This window comes from Bacillus rossius, chromosome 16 (genome assembly GCF_032445375.1).
Source record: "Bacillus rossius redtenbacheri isolate Brsri chromosome 16, Brsri_v3, whole genome shotgun sequence".
Taxonomy (NCBI): domain Eukaryota; kingdom Metazoa; phylum Arthropoda; class Insecta; order Phasmatodea; family Bacillidae; genus Bacillus; species Bacillus rossius.
Window position 1 is genome coordinate 9,600,756 of NC_086343.1, and position 21,123 is coordinate 9,621,878.

Consider the following 21,123-nt stretch of genomic DNA (forward strand, 5'->3'; position numbering starts at 1 on the left):
TTTCAAAGCAAGATTACACGTGTTTCAAATGTTAAAGAGTACCCTATAAAATTTTCTCTCGCTCTTCTTATCTGTGAAATTTAACTTTTAACGCGCATGGTGACCACGCACCAGTTTTTTATCACTGCGCATAGTTGGAAAAATAGAAATTAATAAAAATTGCTTGTCCCAAAATGTCGTAGGGGCATGTATTTTTTCGCGAAAGCATAATCGATAGGGACCGGAAAAATTCGCGGGTTCGATGACCTGCAGGATGAACTCCATAGTTCTACGTACACTCGGTCAAATGCCACCCACTTATTGGCTGCTGTCTTGTGAGACGTCCCAACGTAGCAGCCTGTGATGATCAAGCTTTGGTTGGGTGTTTCTCATTGGCCCAGAGTCATCCAGGTGAGTTGTGAGCCAATAGCAGAGGCAGCACTGAGGTATAACTATTTGTATTTTAGCCCATCGCGAAATGAATTCGCGAATTTTTCAGGTCTCTAATAATCTAGACAGGCCGAGAGTTAAGGCACCGTGTTTCGTGGTCGGTCGAGTGTCTTTCATGTGCAAGTCCACTGTCAGCACAGCAATCACAGCGCCCTGAGTGGCCCGGTCAAATGGGGCTATGGCTTATCTTGCAGACAGTCACAAGGAAGAAAAAGCTGGCGCGGCCGAAGAAATATTTTCCGAAGAGGGGGGGGGGGAAGGGTTTGCTCCCGCGGCATAGAGATTTTGCACGTGGGGTTAACTGACACGACATCTCTGAATACGGGTGCTTGTATGTTTGTATTCAGGCTTCATGCACGCAATAAGCAGAAAAAAAAATTAAATTATACAGAAACCATTTTCCATAAGACATAGTTTTGACATCAAAACCCGTTTCACAGTCACGCTATGGCAAGTGCAGGCAAACACCCCCCCCCCCCCCCAACCCCCTCAATGTTATTGAGGTCTAAAAGGTCGTTCGGATTTTTTTTTAGGCAATAAAAAAATTGCCCATCTACAACAGCTACGCACCTACCGACTTTCTACTTGCGTACACTGTCCATACCCCTGACCCTCATGACCCTGGACCAACACAACGACCATGTATCTCTCTAACAATGGAAACTCACACTTGTTTTTTCTGTACCCACATACAATCACTACACAGCCATCTATGAATCTTTAAAATGAAGTAACGTTATCGAAAGTACTTGACTATAGAATGAATTGAAAAAAAAATCTATTGTCAATCTATTTTAAGCTCGAACGGCGGCACTAAATAACTATCAATCTCGTATTTACCCGTTGACTTGTTTATTGCCATGATGCTCGATACAATTTCAAAACGCTGAACTGTGTTTTTTTTTTCCGTTATGAACACAGTATTTCTTTACATTATTGACGACTATATTACACCCGCTAATTTCATTTTCATCAGTTATCATATAAGCGATCAGATGGTAACACATTATTGTTAAAAAAAACGCATTTGACGAAACAATAATATTAAATAATAATTAATGTTTTACCACGATTTATTTAAAGTAGCTTGGCTGTAGGTAACTGCTCCCTGATGATGGCGACTACAATGTCAAACCGAAACGTCGGCGAATTATTCACCAAGGACACGGCTACAACCCAGAAGCCAAGCTACTTCAAACAATTGTCGTGAAAGCCTGCGAACATTATTTACGATCGTTATGAAACATTTATAATATTATTCAACAATAAGTATTAGTGCTCTCTGTGGATGAACGAAGGAACTGGCTAGCTGCAGCAGCGCTGTCTATCGTGCTTGAAGGGTACCTACATACCGGGCTGTTCGAGTCGCCACCTGCTGCCCCGGACAGGGATCTCCCGTAGCGACTCGCAGCTAATTGAAGCAGCCTCGCTCTCCGCGCATGCGCCAGAACAGCGGGGTTGCGCAGCTCTTTGCACGACTGTACTGTACAGTGCTGAGTCTGAACCACATCGGCCCGTCGCGTCCGTCCGCCACCAAGCCACTAACATACGGGAAGCCTAAGATGTACATCAAGTTCTGTCCCTGCCCGAACACGCCCGAATATTCACCTTCGGCCAACCTCGGGTTTATTTATATTTCTCTGTTTATTTTAATGCAGCTATACTAAACCTAACTAACCGTCCATAGTGTTTTAAAGTGTTTTAATGTAGCTAATCTAACCGACCGCTTTTAACATTTGAATTCATTTTTCCTGCGCAAAAATAAAACAAATACTCGAGGTTGGCCGAAGGTGAATATTCGGGCGTGTTCGGGCAGGGACAGAAGAACTTGATGTACATCACACTTCATCCAGACCATCCTCTGTCTCCTGTAAATTCCTACACGTAATGCATGCCAATTTGCATCCCGCATGAATGTGCCCAGGGTTTTCCCTGTGTCTATGCAGGTTTCACCTGGGCCCAACCTATCTCTAGTTATAGTCTAGATTTAAGAGTGAGGGGAATTATTCATGGCGCCAATCGCTGCCATGGCTGGCCAATCCCCTCCTAGCACATGATGCATGCGACCCTCTCCCTGCATGGCTAATCCCAGCATGACTAGGCGTATAGGCTTCGGCCTGAGACGCACCTAGGTCCCTCCCTAACCCGGACCCCTCCAAAATACACTTAGTTTTAGTTCGGTTAGAAAAAAATTTATTGATGTACATCTTAGGCTTCTCCTAACATACACACCGCTCGTGTGTCAATATTTTTTTCTGCTTCCCCATTTCAATGCTGACAACTGTTTAGAAAACTTTTAAAATTTTGGAGGAAAAAAAATTATCCTATGTAATTACACGAGTTAAACAATCGTGAAAGATAAGCACTTATAATTCATTAAACACGACTTTTTTTCACTCTGGTGTTTAAATTTCCAGAGCTACATAGCGACACGGACTTAAAAAAAAAAACTTTTGAAATGTGTTCAGACGTAAGTTGAAAAATAATTTTGGAAGCATCTAAACAATTAAACAAACTTTATACCTTCTAATTCGTAGCTATAATAAAATTTGACGCGTAAAAACATAGCTGACATTTGGAGGTTATAAAAAATTCACCCGTCCGTCCCGTCAAAAGTACGAAGTTACCGGAACATTTGACGGACGGAGGGATGGAATTTTTCTGGCCATCTGATTGGCTGCAGGTCAACGGACGGATGGCGGACGGACGGACGGACGGACGGACGGACGGACGGACGGACTATTGTAATTCCAACCCGAGTCTGAATTCCACCGACAAACTTCGTCTGCAGGTTCATCGCGGCAAAAGAAGTTCGAAAAACTTCTATACGACCTTTGGTTTGAAGTGCGTCCCAAGGCCGGTGTACGCAGGGGCGTAACCAGGGAAGGGGGGGGTTAAGGGTTCAAACACCCCTTACACCAAATCTTTAATTAATTTCTTATTCATCACTCAAACAAATTTCATATTAAAATTGATAAAAAAATGTTATCATTACAATATTTAAATTTAAGAACCGAAAAATGCTAAAATAGCACTATTTGACACCTTAAAATCCCAATTTTTCCGGGGGAGGACCTCTGGACCCCCCGCTTTAATACGGGGGGGGGGGGCATGCTTCTTAACACCCCCCATACACAAATCCTGGCTACGCCACTGGCGTGTACGGCTTTGAACTGGCGTGTACGGCTTTGAAGTTGCGGCTGAAAAACATTTTTTTTTATTGTAGATGATAAGAATGATGGCCGCAACGAGCGGCACGGCGAAAACGTGGCCTACTGCACAGACCTGGTCACGGGGCACAGAAACCTAAGGAAGCAGTTAAAGGACTGGGCCGCCTGCGACGTGGGTGGGGGGGGGGGGGTTGAATTAACGTGATCAACGTTCGTTACGCAATTAAGATGGCCGCTGCTGGGACGTCATTCCCGTGCGGCGAGGCGGTCGAATCCTCGACGGCTCCCGATGTGTCTGTAGTAGTCGTCGTCGTCGTCGTCGTCGTCGTCGTCGTCGTCGTCGTCGTCGTCCCCCGGAAACTCCAGCCCCTCTCAGACCCCCCCCCCCTCCCTCCGACAATGCCCGACGGGGCCCGTTGATAGACGATTCATCTGGGAACCAGATTCCAAGAAATATTTTCTAATACTACAAGAAAGATATCGTACCTTTGAACAACACACGGCTACGGTTATTTTTTCCTTATATTTTAATTCGTGTTTCATTCAATTAAAATTTATCTAAAACATGGATAAGATAATCAAATATGTCAATAATTGGACGTTTTCTTTCACTAGGCTTATCAATGTGCGCAGTTAATACTGGAACGCTATTAGGGGAACAGCTTACCAATAACTGTAACTATTGGAGGTACCGAGACAACACTAAGAAAAAATGCCCCGGTAAAAATCCGAACCCTGAATTACTGCAAAACTCTGTACAGTTGTTTTCGTGCAGTTGCAGCGCAGGTTATTCGACACGCTAACAATTACAAACGCAGAAAACTCATGCCTGACCAGACATTGCATGTGTCTGTGGGTTCTAGCCAGTCAGCAGGAAAAAAAATATCGCGAAGTTTTGCATGTCTCTCTAAATACAGAGCTTTAGTTTATTTTACGTTCATCGGCTGATGAAATAAATAAAAATGTTGATATGCTGTAAAACTGGACGCAGTTAACATAAGGATACACTGTAATCACTTGCTTTAGGCACCATAAAGTTTTGAAGGGGAAAAAACCATGCCTGATTTTAAACAATTTTGTACAGTTTATTGGTGACAACATCTGCACAAAACACGACGTTAATCTGTGGAATCGCCGAACAACAAAAATAATGCCATCCCATGAAAACGAAAGAACCAATCTTACGTGCCCTAGAGCCAAACACAGAGGCTACTTTATATAATCGTGTAGATACCTTCATTAAAGTAAACACTGAACACATCGCAATCTTTGGAAAGAAAAGATAATGAAAGCCAGATAGCACGTGAAGAGATACTGTTTTTTTTTTTTTTAATTACAGACGTTAAGACTGATTCTACAATTTTTAGCTTTTAGGCGAAGTAGATTAAAAACTTCCCGTAGTTTTTCTTCTGTTTCCGTCGTGTATTATTCGGCCAACTTTCAAAGTTTAACACTGGTAATAAGCCCATTTCATTTATTTTAGTTGTTATTGTAAATGCATTTGAGGTATCAGTGAATTAATTGTTTTTTTAAATGAATGATTCATGTCAAATATTCAGTATTTAAAACTCTGTTTTACAGCTGGACCGAACGTCTAACTTCTAAACAGGCAGCGGCGGGGTAAGTATCCATTGTGGAATAACGTCCTTCTGGACTTCACACGAGGGCTGTAGGACCAGCAATGCCGGAGATAACAGTTAACAGCCAGTGTCTTTCTTTCCTTCCGGCCAACGTTGAGGGCTGCATTATTACATTTAAAACTATTTTCCAAAAAAAAAAAAAAATACTACACTAATATTAATTACGATTTAAGAATTCTCAGGTATCGAAAGGATGACAGTAAAACTTTGCCCACAAATATCAAATCTGGCAGCGGGGGGCGGGGCTTAGGATTTTCTACGAGTTCTGGTTGGTGGAGCGGGAGAACCCCCGGATCAGTGAACTGGCCTCCTCGAGGGAGAATGTGCGGACACAACACGTGACTCTCAACACTGCCACGAAGGCGGACTGACCTTCCAAAATTCCAAAATTTTAAAAAAATCAGGTTTTATTATTATTTATTTTCGCCCTAAACTCTTTCGGATTACCCGTATGTTTATAGCGAGACTCCACTATCAATCTTTAATTATTTATTTTAATGTGACTTTTAAAAAAAAGAGCTCTTGTTTGCGAGTTAAATTTTCTGCGTGTTTTTATTCTCTCACGTAAAACCCGTTAAGAAATATATGCTTTATCGCGCTACATTTTCTGCTGGACTTTGTAGCGTACGAGACAGCGGTTTCACTGTTAAAAATCATATTCAGGCAGAAGCGTAAATTCCGAAGATCCAGTCACTGGGCCAAAAATTTTTTTTTTTTTTTAAATAGGTACATTGTGTCTACAGTTCAAATAAATACGGACCGTAAAACCACTTTATGAGCGACAAGTCTTGGCATGTGAATCAAAGGTGTCAGCGCTTATTATGTCGGAAATGGGTCCACGGAAATCGAACATTCCGTCGGGAGACCCTTGTCAGCCTGTGGGTGTGAAGTCAAATGGAATTTTAAAACATAATTATATATGAGACAAACCAGGCGGCGATAAAAATACTTCCCGGCTCAAAAAGAAAGGAATTTCACTGCCGCACGAGTAAAAAAAAAAAAGTGACTTAATGGAACTCCACGACGGTGCAATAATTTACAGGAACTGGAAAATAACCCAAAAATACTGCAGGCAAGAGAGACGACTATTCCCGTTGGCTTGCTGTCTTGGACGTTAATTCTCTAGGTCTAACATACTGCGCCATCTCTTTTTTCACAATGAACGATCCATGTAACTTGTCGTGTAGGAATAACAACAGACGCTAAAGACCACTGTGTGTAACTCTTTACCACGTTTACCCAGAATTTTAGAAACGTGATACATTAGGAGAGGGGTTAGTTAACGTACAAATAATGGATGCAGTTGCAAAACATAAAAATAAGTAGATATGGTCTCAAATACTGAACTTTAATAGTTTCAAAAAACTTCTGATGCAAGAAAAGTTTTACACGTGAGATTGGGTATTTTAAGTTTATTTGCAACATGAGCACACGTGAATTTTGCTCGTTACCGAGGTTAGATGTTCACATATCACTGGCGAGTAGTGAAAGAATTGCTTACATTTTTTTAAAATTATTTTTAACTGTAATATTAATATCTCAACATACCGCTCCGAAAGAGACAAGTCACTGTGATCCTGTCTTCATTTTCTGAAAAGTAAATATCCGATGACCCCGTGTGACGAAACTGCACACAATACTTGATGACCCCCTGATACAAAAATAACGTCTGGAACCAAAACTAACGGGATAGTCCAAAGTAATTCACTGGGATGAAAGTCACAACAACGCGGATAAATTATAGTTCTTTTAATTTTTTTCTCGGGAGAGTAGGTTAGGTTAGCTTATCGTAACCAAAATGAAAAGTTGGTTAGGTTAACGTTATTTACAATTTTTTTTACACTAGTGATCGGCAACCTTCGGAACTGTTCCGGTGTGGCTCTCATCACGGTGAACTCTGCAGGCTTCCCAAGCTGACGCCTTTTCTCGGGGCGACGACGCTGTCTGCAGGACTTATTTCCCTTCCCATGTGTTTTTTTTTTGTATTTTTTTATTCCTCTCTACGATTTCTTTTTCCGGGTGTATATTTAGGTTTCTTCCCTTTGATGCTTCCCTCTGGTACTGGCGACTCGTGTTTACAACGGCTGTGTTTCTCCTGCTTGCAGGCTTTGCTCCCAGGCTTCTGCGCTTGCGCTTGCGCTTGCGCTTGCGCTTGCGAGAAGCGTGCGGACCCGTGGGCTGGAACGATTGGAACGATACATTTTTGACTGGGATCATTCTAAAGACATATCAGGATTGTGCTTCAAATAAACAATTACCTTGCGTTAGGTAGATGTTAGTAAAAAAATCATATAGGGATTATTACCGGCACAAGAATTTATAATCAAAATACAGCCCGGTTTTAAGTAACTGAAGTATTACAAAGAATTAAAAAAATTATCATATTTGTATTATTTATTAGGATTGTTTGTCTTGGTTTTAAATATTGAAAAAAATTATAGCATAAGGTTAATTCTTAACATCCTTTGGATAATTGATCTTTTTCATATATTTGCGAGTAATTTGTTAGCATAGTTAGTATTTGTAAATACTTTTCCTTTTTCTTGACTCTGCCTATTCTTTTATTATTTTAAGTTTTTCTTACAAGTACATATTTTGTTTAAAAAAAATTTACATGGTTGAGTGTAAGACAAGGAGTCGCCGCCTAATTCCGTTACATAAAGTAAATATCATTTTTCTTGACTCTGCCTATTTTTTTATTATGAAGTTTATCTTTCAAGTACTTATTTTGTTAAAAAAAAAAATAAATTACATGGTCAAGTGTAAGACAAGGCGTCACCACTTAATTCCGTTACATAAAGTAGATAAATACAATGTTTGTTTTGGAACTGAGGATTTTTTTTTTTTTTTTTTTTAATTCGTTTTAATTCGCCGAGTTTTCCCTGGGGGATTTCTGTGGTGTTATGGAAGAGAGGGTTAAGTCAAAAACATTAAATTTTAAGAGAGGTGGAAGAAAGTCTAATATTTTCACGATCAAATATTAGTCGTTATATTATTAATTATTGATATATTATACAGGCAACACAAAACTACAAACCATATAAAGTGTCAAAAGGCATATCCTTCAAATAATCCTTGACTTTCTTCCACCTCTCTTAAAATTTTATGTTTTTGACTTAACCCTCTCTTCCATAACACCACAGTTTTTTCCCCGGTGATGTTCGTTTGTCGGCGGGAGTCCCGGAGAGCGAGAGAGAGCGAGAGAGAGCGAGAGAGAGAGAGAGCGAGAGAGAGGCGAGAGAGGGGCGAGAGAGGTGTCTCCGGCGAAGGCCGCTCCGAGAACCGGCACCAATTGGAGGACGAGCGCAGTTCAACGACCTCCTCTACACTCGGCCCTTACGTCGCCGCTGGCGGTCCACAGGAGTGTCTCGTGGAGTGGTGAAGGGACGGGGGGAGGGATAAGAGAGTACTCCCACAGGCGCCAGCGTCCCGTCACGGCATGGGACCTCGAAAATAATAATAATGGTGCGTTCGACGAAATTACGGTACGGATTTCGGAAATAAATAGTACACAGACGAAAACATATGGTACGAAACAGTTAAAAATAAATGGTACGCCAACGAAATCCGTCTCACGGGCGTGATTTTATTTTCATCGGTGTAATGGGGAGGGATAACGGAACAATTAACCAGCTAAAAGAATCGCCCATGTAGTACATATGCACAGTAAAGGAGTATTTTTTTTAGGAAAATTGCGAGGGAAGAAATAAAAAAGGGGGGGGGGGGGGAGAGAGAACAGAAATAAGGACGACCGAACCATTGTTCGAAACTTGAGTTCTTATGGATCTTGCGAGTCCAGAGTTACATACTTTAAACATTGTAGGTAATCCTTTTAAGTACGTGTATATATATGCATGTGTTTGTGTATGTGTGTATATATATATATATATGTATTTATATACATATATCTCCAGGAGACGGTGATGTGGCAATGCATGTAGCTAAGCGAAGCGCCCTCTATAGCAGTGCAATTGCCATGAAAAATGGCGGACGGCAGGCAATATTCCAACAACCCCCCGCGGGGGGTGTTTGGGAGTCATTGGAAGAGGAGCGAGCGCCTTCGGGCGAAATTCCCCTGAACGAGTTTTGCCTCGCTTCAGTTTCTTCCCCCTCCCTCCCTCCCTCCCTCCCTCCCTCCCTCCTTGGCGGTAAGCAGGGCAACCTCCCCGCCGGCCTGCGCACCAGGTCAGGAAGACACAAGACGCCCCTTCAGGTATCGTGTGTGAGCGAGTTGATTCACGTCGGCTGGGACCGCGCTACTACTACTTACTGCACGGAGACTGAGCGAGGCAGCTTTTTTTTTTTTTTTTTTTATATGTGCGTTAACATCTTAGCTCTCGGTGTACGACGTTTGGCTGGAGTAATTTCCTCGAATGGAACGGAAATGTGTAACCACGGTGCTGTGCCGTCTGTGGCGGATGGCACGAACCAAAGTTCACAAACAACAAAAATAATCTTTATAGTTTTAACTGTTAAATTAAAAAAAAAAAAGTCCTGGTTCGAACCCCGGTCGCCTTGGCGGGAGGCTCCGTGTTCCGTCCACTCGCGAACCACCGCGCCTCTTGATCAATTTACAAAACCACTAGTTCCAAAAAGAGCGCCTTTCAACTCGCTGCGACAGAGCGAAAGAAAATTTGCTCGTGTGTTAAGGGCCCGTGCTGGGCTACACAATTCGTTGGGCTACCTGTCCTCTGACCTTTTCACGTCAGAAACGTTTCACAATATTTTTTTTTAACGTAAACGTTGCATTAAAATTAGGCCTTGAAATTATAATCTTCGTGCCCAAAGAAGTTTCATTTCAAAATTAGCAAAATACCAGTGATGACAGCACGTCGCTGGAATTGTTACTCTGTTCACGCCCAAAGAAGCTTCACTTGGATTTAAAGAGAGAAAAATTGGTTGTCTGTAAAGTCGGTTTACGGAGGATAGTTTAACGTGACATCGTCATAAAAAAACATTGATGAAATGATTTCATACTTTTATTAATAAAATTGAATCATTTTTATTGAATTATCACTATTTTGTATGGATACAAAGAAGGACTGAAATGAAATCTACAATTTAATTGATAAATTTACTTTTATTTGCACTCATTAATTCAAATATGTTTATAACTTTAACGAAGAGATTATTTCAACCATAACTTTTATAAATGTTTGCTATTTAACTTCTTCCAATCTGTGTTATTCTGTTAAGGATAGGACGACGATAGGAAAAGTAGGAAACGAATGGGAGTGTTTCAAGTTCAATGTGCCCCGAAAAAAGTCGAATCGAAAGGTTGTTCCAATCGAGTGGAAGAGAGAGAGATAAGATGCGGCGCAAGCGTACAATGAGCGTAACGGGACACAGCGTAACGGGACAATGTGCGTAACGGGACACTTTCGTGCGTGCAGCCCGGCGTTCATCGATTTATTAGACGTTGTCACGTCAAAAAAAATCGTTACACCTTGAAACCACGTCGCACCCAAAGAGGTAGTGTGTAGTGATGACTGGCCGACGCGACGACCAGCAGGAAGCTAGCTACGACCAAAGCCTTTTACGGGCAGCGACCGCCACATTGTAGAGGCCCGCGGGGTGTTTCGCCGTCAGGTTTTATGGACGGCCGTAAAACACTCGCTCGCGGAACAAGGAAGGGTTCGCCTACCTGGGGCCGTTACACGCGCGATGCCCCCTCCTCCAGCGAGGGGAGCGGATAAGGTCGACAACGACACGCGCGACTAGCGTCCGAATCACCTCTACGCGAAACGCAACTGGAGTAGACTCGCATGCTTACCCATGGCTTTGCATTCAACTTGTTCTTTGTCCCGTTCCTGGTCGTTATTTTGCAGGCGTTTTGAGTGGCTGACATTCACAAAATGTGTGTGTGTGTGTGTGTGTGTGTGTGTGTGTGTGTGTGTGTGTGTGTGTGTGTAGCGTACGTTTTACATAGTTAACTGGGAAATTTTCCATTTAAGTATTGTTTGTGCAGTATGGACAAGAAGAATGAAATTGAATATAAAACTGGGACTTTTTAGGTTAAACTATCGTCCGTAAACCGACTTTACAGACAACAAATTTTTTTTTAAAATCCTCATTTCTCCGTCATGCAATGTTACTGATACCGCACAAATTTCATAGTGTCCCTGGTTTTCGCAGTGAGCTCAAAGGAAAAGTTTTCGCTTCTATATATGTATATCCTTGGCCGTTTTCAGAAATGTTTTGACTTTCCAACTGGATTTCCTTTATTTTTCCAGACGAGTGGCAACCTGCAAGTAATACGTAGGAAATAAATATAATCCGTGTGGGCTGTGTCCTGTATTGCAAATCACTACGCCTAAACATGACTTCAACCAGTTAAAAAAAAAATTCGGGGCGTTTTCTGGCAATGAGCCACCAGTCCGGGCGCCCCAGATTGATTCCAGGCACAAAGACGAGAGAGCGCTGGAGCGAAACGCCAGCTTTCAGTGCCACAAAAGCGGAGCGAATCAGGAATTCACGTCGTCATTCGCGAACAACGGACTGGCGCATTTATTTCAACCCCCACCACCACCACCACCACCACACCGTTCCCGAATCTCTTAAAAAAAAATGGGGTGTGGCTGTGTCATGGATACGGTCGTGTGTTGTACGTGAATACGTGTACGTAACAACTAATATTTTCTATACAAAATATAAAATACTCTACTTTTTATTTTAACACCATATATATTCACTGTAACTATTTCACACTAATTTTTTATACGTGCAATTGATAGATTTTGACGAAAGCTGACGATTGAAACTCAAACGAACGTCGTAGCTTCTCCGAGTCAAAAGTTATACTAAATGGAAATATCGAAACGCAGCAAAATGATCTCAAAATGGCGGCGCTTCCCCCTCCACCGCGCGCGATGCGCCACAGTCCTCACTTAGCGTAACGAATTCTTTGATTCTTTAGCTATCCAGTGGTGTAATTAAATTTTGGATGGACATGATATATATGTAGCTGCAACACCAAACTGTATCCCCCGATTTTGTTATCATTCGTGTTTTGAATTGCCTCCCTCTATAGATGCAATTTTTAAGACGTATTCACGTCAAAAAAAATTTTCAACCCGTTGCAAAAATGGTTCGTAATATCAAAAATTGTTTCTGACAAAAGTTTTGGATAAAAATCATAAGATTTACAAACACTTTTAACCAGTTCGATGGTGTGCCTACGAACAGAGTTATGATTTTATTTTTTGTCCTCCAACCCATGTTTTTTGTCCCACCCCTTGCAGTTATGGTTATTAGAAGCACTGACGTTATAACCTATGCTGAGAGCTGTTCGTTCTATCGCTAGGCGCAAGAAGCGCATTTATGCTCTGACCAATTCCGCGATGTTAAATTCCGACAAATTAGCCCGGCAACGTGTTTCTGACGGCTCCGGGTGACGTGAGAATGGAAATCACAAACCATAAATTTTCGTTCCCGACTTTTTTTTTCCTCGAGAGAGAAAGAGAGAGATGTAGAAGGAGGCAGAGAACTAATTATGTTGGAAGGCGAAAACGAATTCTTGTCACGCGGCCGATGGGTCCCATGCCAAAAACTTCTCCTCCTGTTGATTTACGTCGCGGCACCCGTCAGGACTTGAACCGCCGTCCGCAAATGAACAAGCCACGTAATCTCTTCCTTGATTGAAAACGTGGAAAAAAAAAAAATTCATGGCTTTGAAGAGAGGAAAGTTTTTTTTTTGCAAGTAACGTTTATTTGAAATTGGTACTCTTCGTTCGCAGCACCGTGCAAAGAGAAGCTTCCAAAACGGTTTGAGTTCACCGCAAAAGTGCTTACTTACCTGACAACCTCCATGCCTCAAGGACAGGAGGTACACAGCTTCGAGCCACAATCGCAACAGCGAAGAACGCCATGAGACAGCGAAATATCGCATTATTGTCACCAGGCATTGTTCTTAAGCGCACACGACAAAACAGGGACAAACAACTAGATAAGCATACACTGTTTCTTGCCGTTTTTTTTTTTTTACTGAATATTCTTCTGACCGCTTTCCTTAGAGTGCACAATGGAGGTGTATCAAGAATACACGAAGTCAATTTATCAAAATGAACATGTTAACAACTGAGCTAGAAGAAATCACTCTGTAGAAATTTACAACCGCTCCGGTTCAATAGTTTGGTGTGTGACAGCCGCTAAATGGCTGCAATAAATCAAATACATATTTTGAATCACATACTTGATTTGAAAAAAAAAGGGGGGGGGGGGCATTTGCCGTTTCTTGAAATGCGCGGAAGTGAGCGTTTGTGATCAGGCTCCGCATGTTCGCTCGAGGGCAGGACTAGTACACTAGGCGCAATATAACTCCGAGCTTGAGCTACGTCACACATGAGGAGTGTTGACTGCAACACGGGTGGGGGGGTCGGGTGGATGAGGAGGGGGTATAAGCAGATACGGCGACCTTGCACAGCAGGTAGAGAAAAGCAGAAAACATTGACCACTTACCACTGACGTTCCAATCACTACCTCAGTTCTTCAACGCCACTGACTGTTCCATCCGAAGAGTCTGATGTGTAAACGTCACTGCTGTCACTGTTTGCATCACCTAACTGAACAATCGCTTTATCAATTTCAATGTCAAAACGCACATCCTTATCCCAGTATTTGTTCTCGAGTGTCTTGACGTGATTGCAAATCGGAATCCAATCTTCTGGACCCATTCGGTTAAATATTTCCTCGCAAAGTTTTTTTACATTTGCCAAATTGCAAGTAACATTTTTTGAAGCGACTTCTCCTTTAACTTCAGCCCATATTCTTTCTATCGGATTCAAATCCGGATGATAAGGGGGCAGACGAAGTAATGTGTGGCCACTATTTACCAATAGTCTGTCTGCCGAGTACTGCACTAGCGAAGGTTTGTGCTTCTTTATGAGGTTATACAAGTTTGGTTTGAGCATGTCGCTAGTAAAGGAAATATTCTCCTTACTTAACCACTGCTGCATTTCCAATTTTGTCGAGCTGGAGGTAGGCGTTTTATTTATTTTTACATTGTGATAGGGAGCATTATCTATCATTTGATTTTGTATTAATTGTTCGGTGAGCCATTTTTCATATTGTTTGTACAGTCGTGCGAGACACACCCGTCGCATTAGCTGTTCTCAGCTGTGCTTTCTCTAGTGAAATGGAGGGTTCCTGCAATCGCGCTTCATTTTCCATAAACTGCAGAACGTTATAGACGATTTCCCGCGCCTGCGAGTGCAGTTTTTTACTCTTAACTTTTGACAACACTGGAGGCATTTTATGTATAAAGTTGTACTTTACTGAAGTACTGCACTACATATGTAACACTGGCTCTGAACAAAAGTGATACACTACATGCATACAAACCTCAGATCCAAACTGTAAACGAAAACGTTTAGTAAGTTCCAACGTATTCGTCGGATTTCACCGAAGGACTAAGTTTTCACTCTGTGCAGTAGCGTGTAGCCCCTGTTATCAAGTTACGCATTATCTCTCACTGCCGCGCCACGTCTGCCTTCTCCAGTGTCGGGACTCACACACACACAACGATTTTCTAACCGTCACCCAGGCTCGGAGTTATGTTGCGTCTAGTTATACAAACAGGCCGGCTTCCGACAAACAAAAAAAATAAAAGTTATCACCGCAGCCCAATTTTCTGGAAATATAGTGTGTTTGGCACGGGGACCCATGGTTCGTAGCGCGCCAAGTCCCCACACTTTATCAACCAATAATTTATTCTTGATACATTTTCGGAGCGTCTAGTACATCGCGGGGGGGGGGGGGGGAAGAGAAAAAAACGCGTGAGTTTTTTCCATTACTCGCCAAAGATGTGTTACATCAAACCTAGGTAACGAGCAAATTCGTGTGTGTTCCCATGTTGCACAACATACGCTCATAACACGAAACTCGGACACGAAAATTTAACGCGGGATTCATTAAATAATGACAAGCGTGATACACACACACACACACACATATATATATACACACATATATATATACACACATATACACACACACGCAAACGCAGCGCGCGCGCGCGGAACAAGTATTTTGAACTATCATCAAAGCAATGCCAAGGTATAGATGTCGATACGTAAAAAAAAAATAAAAACCCGCCTAAAGTTGGTCACACTGAGATTCAATGCTGGTGACGTGTCAACTGCGTCATCAGGCGGACTTGAGAACGGCGGCGAAGCGGCGCGACTTTGTATCGATACATCGAACGGCCCGACGCGCGGCGATCGATAGCACACTGACGTATGACGAAGAAAAAATAAAATGGGGGGGAGGGGGTCAGGAAAGAAGTGTCAAGAAGAAGGGGAGGGATAGAGGGAGGGAGGGATGTTATTTGGAAGGGAGGGGGGTAGGAGGGGATCGGCCAGATGCGTCCACTGAATCAACTCGTTTATCTCGGCCCAGCTGTCCTGAGCGCGCGACCGGCCCGTGTAGGGGGGGAACTAGAAAGGGGGAGAGGGGGAGGTGTCGGGAGAGGAGGGGAGGCGACGGAGATTAGCGGGGCTATGATTGGCCGGAAGAAGGAGGGGCCACCCGTGTTATCAGCACGGGTCAGACAGCGTGTCGTGTCAGACGCCGCAGCCATCACAACACACAAGTCCCGGGGATCAGCGCCCGAGTACATTGTAAGGCAAGCAAAACACTTCCCAGGCTACTCCCACTTAAATAAGCTCTTGAACGCCACGCGCGTTAGAAACTGAACTTCCACGCTTTAATGATCCTCATGAATAGAGACCGGAAAAATTCGCGGATTCATTTCGCGATATGCTGAAATGCAAATAGTTGTACCTTTATGCAACTTCTGCTATTGGTTCACTGTTAACCTGGAGGAGTGTGGGCCAATTATAGGCCCTCAGTCGAAGCAGTATCGAATCACGAGTCTCTCAATTGAGACGCCTCACGAGTCAGCAGCCAATGAACAGGTGACGTTTGCCCGAGTGTGCACAGGATCGTGGAGTCTATCCTGGAGGTCGTTGAATACGCGAATTTTTCCAGTCCCTATAGATGACGTTGACGGACGAAAATGTGACGGACAAACCGAGATGATGGGCTTTTTTTTAATTCCAGCTTCTGCTATTGGTTCACTGTTAATCCTTAGGAGTGTGGGCCAATTAGAGAGACTCTCAATCAAAGCAGTATCGAATCATCAGGCTGCCCTGTTGAGACGCCTCACAAGTCAGTAGCCAAATGAACAGGTGACGTTTGTCCGAGCATGCAGAGGATTGTAAAGCCCATCCTGGAGCTCAGTGAAATGGCTAGTGCTAAAAAATAATTTTGCAGAGGCTTATTTAGTAACAGCGAAATTTTTCCTCGCCAGTCCTAAGTGGATTTGTTTGTTCTACAAAATTAATTTGTTTCAACTAAAAAATATTGGCAGAGTATAAATAGGGGCATGCATTTTTCGCGAAACGATTCAGAGACTAGCTGAAAGTTAAAAACACAGTAACATCGTCCGTGTTTCGTGATTGGGTGAGTTTCTTTCAGGTACACGTCCACTGTTGCAACACCAATCACAGTAATTCAGAGCGGAAGCAAACGCGTCCTGAGTGGCTCGGTCAAAAAAGGCAACGGTTTCTCTCGCATACGGCCGCCAATCACAAGGAAGAAACCTCTGGTGCGGGTATACCTTGTTGCAGTCTAATAGGCGCTCAGATTTTTATTTCGCGAAAAATGTATGCTCCTAGGTATAAAGTGACAAAAAAGAATTTAGTAGCAGTCACTAAATTGTTTTTCTAATATTTTCTAATATTTTTCCCCCCTCAATCCGAAAATATCTACAAAATTCGCTTTACGTTCCGGCGCCATGTTAGAACAGTTGCATATAAAATCATGGTCGGGCAAGATTTGGGAATACGATTTTTATGTGTTTTGTCACAGTCTTGTAGTTCAAGGCATGGCGAATAATTAGGGACAGGCATTTTTTGCGAATAAATCTGAACGCCTATTAGACTGCAACATGGTATACCCGTACCAGCGGTTTCTGACTTGTGATTGGCGGCCGTCTGCGAGAGAAGCCGTTCGTTGCCTTGTTTGACCGAGCCACTCAGGACGCGTTTGCTTCCGCACTGAACTACTGTGATTGGTGTTGTAGCAATCGACGTGTACCTGGAAGAAATTCACCCAATCACGAAGCACAGACGAGGTTACAGTGTTTTAACTTATAAATAGTATCGTAATCTTTTCGTGAAAAATGCATGGCCCTACGAATAATACGTGCTCCGATGACATGGGTCGTTCAAATCATTTACAATATAGAATGTCACCAATAATAATAACTATTCCATTTTTATTTCGCGGGAATAATTGGCTAGCAAATAATACTTGAAGCGAGTATGCATCTGCTGCACGCTGATTGGACACACCCTTATTGACCCCTCGGCCAGTTACGAACAAGGACAAGAATCACGCGTTAACCCGCAAAAAGAATGTGACCTTGTTAAGGCCCGTCTGCGATTGCAATTTCCTAAACTTGTGTCCGACGGACACTGATCACTGATTGGCTCACGTGACCCTCTGACGTCATGCGTTGTGTGGGCGATGGTCTGAATACATTGGTCAACTCGAACTTCCCCCCCCCCCCCCCAATCGTGAGTCCTTTGGTAATATATAAAATACGGAACACTCACGATATCTGAATTTTCTGCTGTTCCCGTTTCATAATGTAAGTAAAATAACGGACATTTATTGGCATTAACGCTTGTCTTTCAGAATAAAGAAATACTACTGAACTCCCACAAATTTCAAATTTCACAATTTAACTAAATATTCAAAACTTCGCCGCTTTCACATTTACTAAGCACGAAAATAGTAAACAAACGCAAAATTTTAGCGCTCTATATTTACTGCGCTCTGGTGACTACTTTAAAAATCAGTAGATTCGGACATCGGGCGGGGGGGGGGGGGGGGAATCACGAAAGTGACAAGACGTCTTCATCCTTAAAAAAGAAAACTATAATTTTTTTTTTAACCTGTGATTCTTTTGATGAGTCAAGTTTTGATGAAAACATCTGAAATTAAATTTTGAATAAGTTGAAAGTTGGTCGATTTTTGCGCTGCGTTTTGTACGTGTTGCGTAGTTTACAAACGTGTGTTTGAAAAAAAAAAAAGTTGCTGTTGAACTTTCTTGCGTTTTTCACAAGGCCACTTGTTCACGGCCGGCCTGGCGCGTCACCCGGAAGCGAAGCCTGAAGACGGCTGATCTCGTACGCACTCGGCGTGTGGGACTCCCGTGGAACAGCACAGGCAGGGGGGGGGGGAAAGGGGTGTAATGACGGGGGCAGAAGGGGGGGGTTTAATGAGGGGGGGGGAGAGGAGGAGGTCCTAGCGTTCTCTGTGGAACGGTGCCTCGCGGAAGGGAAAAAAAAATAAAAATAAAATGGAGAAACAGGTCCCGTGTGCGTCGAGATCGCCGCTGGCCGAATATCTCGAAAGAATGACCGCGGCTAGCCAACGCACTAGCGCTCTACCGCTAGCGTTCGTGTCTTGGCGCTACGTGTTCTTGGGTCCCGCTCCCCCCCCCCCCCCCCCCGGGCCAAAAATTACTTCCTCCACGCGTTAGACCCGCGGTGGAGAAATATCCCCCCCCCCTTTTACACTGTTAAAAAAATATCAAACCTTAAATTCATGCAGAACGCTGGTTACAAATTATCCTGGGAAATCCCTTTGAGTACTAATTCCATTAACAACAGCAGGAACAACATTTTTTCCTCACACCTGACCGTTTACCCCGTCTACAACGGAACACACAACTCGGAAGTTGTAATATAGGAGTAGTTTTTTTTTAAGAAGATTCAGGTATCTGCGGAGTCAAGAAGAAAATTTTAAGTTTTCTTTCAGGTCAATTACACGTTAAAAAAAAGTCCGTAAATTTACTATGTCTTATAAAACCGTGTACTCAACAGGACTCCAAGAAGTGTTTGGCCCTCACATAAAGGGGGGGGGGGGAGGGAGGAAGTCATTTTAAAAATATCTGCGTCTAGCAGGTCTCTTATTATTTGTCTATACTACAGGCCCCGCACGGCCACTGACGTAAGGCATGCCACGCGTGCCTGGCCCGATTACAAGGGTCCTCGCTTAACCCCTCAACCCTTTCCCTCCCATCCCCCCCCCCCCCCCCGTCAAACAGTCCCGCCTCAGGACATTGTCAATGACCCCTTTTAGCGGCCTGGGAATTCTGCGGGGTTTCCCAGAGGCCGCCGCGTGGAGTGGCGTGACTGGGACGCCACTGTTCTGGATGCTTCCGGTGCGAGGGTCGGGTCGACCCCTGATGACGCGACACGTTCGAGGCAATTCCAGAAGAAGAATGGCCGGTGGGTATAAAAGCGGTGACGCTAGCCTCCGAGCCAGTGCAGTGAAGAGGGCGAGCGACCCCCTTCCCCCTTGTGAGCGGGCGCGGACTGTGCTGTGTGCGACGGACGAGTGAATAGTGCGAGGCAAGAGACGAGCGGTAGAGAGAGCGACTGTCGAGCCAAGCTACAGTGGCGAGAGTAAACTGCGGACTGGACCGAACACTGATTAGTTTGTAAACAGCAGTAATTTAATTAAGAGTGTAAATATTGGTAACAAACATAATTGCACTACATTTTTCGAATCTCTTTTTTTTTTTTTTTCACTCGTAACACCTTAGTAAGAAACCATCCCAGAACCTGCCTGGAGGGAAATATTGGGAAACCAAATACATATTCTCGATTTTTCACCCTTAAGTTGAATGACTATCGACTTTATTTTTCACTGCTTCTAAGAATATTTCAATCTCGCGGAACAATATTCCAAAATGTCGATCCAAACGTGTTTGTTTTGCTCTCTTAAAACCATATGTTCACTTATCAGAAAGACTAATCAAGGAAACGCTGCTCTGAAGTACCGCATAATTTGGCGGTTAGTCTTTCGGTAGGAAGAATAAGGGTGGATGAAATAGAGGAGGTGGAGGGGGGGAAGGAAAGAGTCCTTTAAAAACATTCGTCACGTCGTCAAGAGGCGAACAAAAAAAATGACACCACCTCCGCCAGGCGACAGATGTTACATGCTAGCCCTGCCCTCGGGGATTGTGTGTGTGTGTGTGTGGGGGGGGGAGGAGGAGAGAATTCTCCCACTTCCGTTTTTTTCTTCTTCTTCCACCTCGAGCACGGGAAAGATAGTCTGAAGTGGGGGGGGGGGGGTCAAAAAAAGCTGTCTCTTTTCCTCTTCTCGCGCTATTTTTATTGCCATTGCGTTATTTACTTTCCCCCCTGGATGAATACCGACGCCTGTGCGCCTACAGGAAGTGCCAGGAAGAGCGGTGGTAGACGGGTGTGAGACGTGAAAGATGAAAGGGGGGGGAAAGAGGGGTAGGAGGGAGTGTAGCTGCTGTTGCAGTGCCACCATCCTTGCAATCGCCGCCCCTATGTTCCAATTATTTTTTCCCCCCCTCTCTTTTCACGTCTCGACACTTCTACCCGGGGCGACATAGAATATATATCGCCCTCTTCCTTTCCACGAAATCTCCCGCCGGGGCTCCAGGTCAGTTCCTTGCCCCGCCCCCTCCCATCTTTCTTCTCCGTCCCTTTTCAACCCCCTTCCCATCCCCCCACCCTCTCCAAAACCCCACACCATTCTTACGCAGAACTAAACGCCTTTTCATTTCAGATGCCTTTTTCCAAAGCCGGGTGGAGGAGTAGAACCCCCGGAAGAAAAGAGAGAGAAAGAAAAAGAAAATCTTGCTTCCCGCGCACCCTTCCCGGGTAGGGAGGCGGCGTTGCCGCGGACGGGGCTTTGCAGCGTTGCCAAGCCGCGCGCAGGCGGGGGGAATCATCGGGCACCCAGGGCGAGGCAGAACTCTGGCACAAAGCAAAGGAGGATAGATAGCCAGCGGCAAACTCAATGCTGTAACTAAAGTTATTTCTCATTATCTTTGG

At 43.7% G+C, this 21,123-nt stretch overlaps 2 protein-coding genes across 3 annotated transcripts in view; one reads left to right on the forward strand and one right to left on the reverse strand.

The window, feature by feature from the left end:
* Window positions 1-21,123, reverse strand: part of LOC134540128 (repulsive guidance molecule B-like) — a 131,297-nt gene that overhangs the window by 90,536 nt on the left and 19,638 nt on the right. The window lies entirely within an intron of this gene.
* The window catches only part of LOC134540305 (uncharacterized), a 404,904-nt gene continuing 399,600 nt past the window's right edge, over window positions 15,820-21,123 (forward strand). The window contains exon 1 of the mRNA XM_063382964.1: window positions 15,820-15,855. The gene's annotated coding sequence lies outside the window, so the exon portion shown is untranslated. The remainder of the gene's footprint in view (window positions 15,856-21,123) is intronic.